Consider the following 4,392-nt stretch of genomic DNA (forward strand, 5'->3'; position numbering starts at 1 on the left):
TACATCACCTTTTCCTTTGTAAATTGGTTTGATCAACGCAGTTTTTTCACAGCTAGGAAAACAGGATTGTGATATATTTAGGTTAATTATGTTCAGGTAAATATTATATACAACTTGCTTGTTTGGAGCTTCACGTATTGAACTGTTTAGGAAAGGGTCGTTTCCACAATATGTATTCTTCATCTCTCTCATAACCTTTAACAAGTCGCACATATTTATTTCCTTAAATTTTATTAACTTCTTTCCCTCCTTCACTGGCATAGCTGACTGTCCTTCCAAGTGATTTTGGGGGAAACCTCTATAGATTTTATCAATTTTTTCATTGAAGAATATAGCAAATCTCTCTGCACAAACATTGTCAGGCAAGACGTATTTTTTTTTAATCCCATCAAATCGTCAAGGTTTTTGTGAAAGTCCTTCATGTTATTGGTTTTTTTACATTCGCCGTTGTAGAATTTTCTTTTTGTTTTTTCTAACAGGATGTTATAGTCATTTCTGGCTTTATTATATAGATTTCTGGCTTGTGAGGATTTGGCTCTTTTCCATCTACCTTCCATCTTACGTCTGTGTCTTTTTGCCTTTAATAGCTCACTATTATACCATTTAACATTTTCGCGTACAACTATTTGTTTGTTCTTTATGGGACACATGGTATCGTACATTTTTCCAAAATTGTCGTTGTATTTCTTGGTATAACACCCAACACATTCTCTGTCTACCATATGTTCACATTGTATGTTCTCACAAGACATTTGCGCTACACTAGCTTCAATAAAATTCTCAGCATCAAAATTTTCCCGTTCCCTTTATGTGATCCATTTTTTCAATACTCTGGTGCAATTTATATTAACATCAAAAGTGATGAGTTTGTGTTTTTGAGATCTCAAAGTCTGGTTCCACTTCAAGGTTTTTTATTAGGTCTGAGTCTTTTCCACATATGACCAAGTCGAGTGTATGACCACCTACTGACGTTGATACCGAAACACTGTTTATTAAATTAAACATCTCAAATACTTCCTTGAGTTCTTTAGTCTTATAATCGTTTTCATCATCTACCCAACAATTAAAGTCACCACCAATTAATGTATTCTTAATATCGTCCACCACACCCACAAGAATACTAAATTCTTCAATGAATTTCCTCATATTACTCCCTGGTGGTCTATATAATGATATTATATTCAATACCTTATTGTTTCTTGTCAGTTTTAAACAGATATATTCAAACGTTTCAAATACTATTTCATTCATGATAGAAACCCTAGAGAAGGTTTTCGACACAAAGACACCCACTCCTCCTCCAGTTTTGTCCTTTCTAGGTACGTGGTAGAAATCGTGAGTACACGGCGTCATCTCCTGAATCTTTGAGTTATCACTAATATTTCCCTGCAACCAAGTTTCCGTTAATAAGCATAAATCTAATTCCATTTCGTTAGCAAGATTTCTAATCTTTATGGTTTTATTCCCCACTGATTGAATATTTATTAGACCACACTTAACCAATGGGCTAGACTCCATGATCGGTTCTATTTTTTATCCTGGTAAGCTCCTCCTTGTATACTTTACAGTTATCATCATATGTCTTATGATTCGTATCATTGTAATTCCTCACTGTGCAGTTATGCCACTTTAACGTATTTACAGTACAATCCGTGGTTCGATGATCCTGGCTACACTTGGCACATACCTGAGTCTTGCTACAATTTTCGGCAGTAATTCCATTTCGTTAACAAGATTTCTAATCTTTATGGTTTCATTCCCCACTGATTGAATATTTATTGGACCACACTTAACCAATGGGCTAGACTCCATGATCGGTTCTATTTTTTATCCTGGTAAGCTCCTCCTTGTATACTTTACAGTTATCATCATATGTCTTATGATTCGTATCATTGTAATTCCTCACTGTGCAGTTATGACACTTTAACGTATTTACAGTACAATCCGTGGTTCGATGGTCCTGGCTACACTTGGCACATACCTGAGTCTTGCTACAATTATCGGCAGTATGACCAAATTCCTGGCATTTATAACACTGAAATACATTGTAGGAATCATAAATTTTGCAGCATCCTCCAAGCGTGGTATATACTCTATCATCCCTTTTACGGAAGACTTTCCTTATAGTTGGACTACACTTTATGATGACATGTAATTTACTGCTTTGTCTTGATTTAAACTTCCTGATCAATTTAAAGTCCTCTTCATTTTCACATATATCATTCAACCATTCATTCTTCTCCATTATACTGGCAATTATATCATCATCATTTTCATCAATATTGCAGACCTTTACTTTTAATTTCCTTTTGAGAGATGTTATGTTTACTCTAGTTTCCCAGTAACCACAGCTACTTTTACCCTTCCTTATCAATTACTTTATTACTTTCAAACTCGCTTAACAACTCCTGCTGCTGCTACTTTTTTCTGACCTCCAGTAACCACAATTGCTTTTTACCCTCGTTTCCAATCTGTGGAATTAAGTATCTCTCCTTACAGTTTCTGCTCTTTAATAAAATCGTTTCGCAAAAGTCGCCGCTACTTCCCCCTTTTGTCTCATATTTACACCTATTAAAGTTCGACTCTTCTCCCCGTTACATCTGATATTACAAGTCTCATTTCCAAAATTTAGTTTACCTCTTCTCTCGCTTTCCAGGTACTGCAAATATTTCTAACGTCATTTCACAAAGACGAAGAAGAAGAAGAAGAAGGGAAAATGCATATGGACGGTATCCCACACAAAAAGACATGCAGATGTTATTTTCACCAGAAGTGAAAGTTCTCTTGACAACCAAGAGCTTCCCCTCGTCCCTCAGGAGTTCCACCCCTTTCCCTCCCTTCCTCCTCCTCCTCCACTTGCGAGTCCTCCTGATAGTGGCAATCCTTTCGCAATAAACTCAGAGCGCATATTTAAAATGTGCTTAGCTCTTGACGAATGCTGGGCAGAAGGGATTCTTTACATGGCCGTGTTTAAAGCGTTCGCCGCCTCTGGGCTCTAGAGTTTTTGTTTTCCTTAGTGGTAGAAAGGAACGAACGATGAAGAGAAGCAGTTAAGATTTATTTTAAAAGATGATGTTACACATTTACACCATTATCTTGGTCGAGAGAATATACAAATAAGTATAAAAACTGTTACACATTCGCTTGGATAAATGAATTTTGCGTTTAGGCAACTTTAAAGAGATAGCAATGTCGTAAAAACGGGGAGCCTCGTTATGTTAATGAAACGATATGCAAATTTCATGAAAAACATTATACAATCCCTCTTTTACTTTTACTAATCATGTTTGCACAAAGATTCTATTTTTCTCAAATTGCTTTCCATTTCTGTGCCATATGCGTTTAGTATCGCAGCATTTCCTCCAATCGTAACATCTTGCAAATATAATCTCAAAACAAACCCACTGCACTTTTCCAATCGTCCCGGAAGAATTGCTTAAAATATAATTAATGTTCTTTCCTTTGTAGTGCATCTTTAAGCAACACAAATACTCATTGGTCACCTCTCTTACATTTATATACAACTCTTTCCCCTTGGTTTTTGAGATACAACTTTTTTCAACATTTGCGAGGGCGCAAAGCCAGTGAATGTAGGAATGAGAGGTAAAGACCAAACCTGTCTGAAGTAACCAAAAGAACTTGCAATGTGGCTATTAACGGTAATGTCGAGAAAACTGTGAGGACAGACGAAAGCCTGCGAAGGTTCCATGAAAGGTTATTTGGACCACGAATGGCTAATAACGAGATTGGATGGAAGAGCTTTTGGGTGAAAGATTCTCTGCTCGTCAAAGTTTGTAAAATTTTAAGTCGCGGAAGTGTTAAGGGTTCCAAAAGCCATAAGAGATGACAATGAAAGAAATGGTGTTGTTGGCAGGAAAGCAAATTCGAGAAGTAAATGGAAAAGAGATGATATTGTGGAAATGTGTAAGGAAAGGAATAGAAAGGACCTTAGTAAGACTAGTCTCTCTTCAGGAGAATGGACGGTGTTTCATAAGTAGGGAGAGAAGTATGTTTTTTTACATAAAACGTAAAACAATTTATTCATCTGAAAATACATATTAAAATAAATATTCATAGACACGCTCGCATTGGTAGCGCCAATGCTTTCATTTACGGGTAGACAGATCATTGGGCAGTGGGCCAGGAGCCATCCACGACCTAACAAACGTAACAAGTACTGTAACCTCTCCTACTAACGTACGTGTGTATATATATATATATATATATATATATATATATATATATATATATATATATATATATATACTGTGAAAACATGCATGTGTTGCAGAAATATGACAATTGTATTAATCATAAACTGCTTTCAACTTCGTATTTAATATTCTTTGAGCTTTATGCTCTTTACAGGGAAAGCATGAAAGAAAAGACCCT

Source organism: Palaemon carinicauda, chromosome 22 (assembly GCF_036898095.1).
Source record: "Palaemon carinicauda isolate YSFRI2023 chromosome 22, ASM3689809v2, whole genome shotgun sequence".
Lineage (NCBI taxonomy): Eukaryota > Metazoa > Arthropoda > Malacostraca > Decapoda > Palaemonidae > Palaemon > Palaemon carinicauda.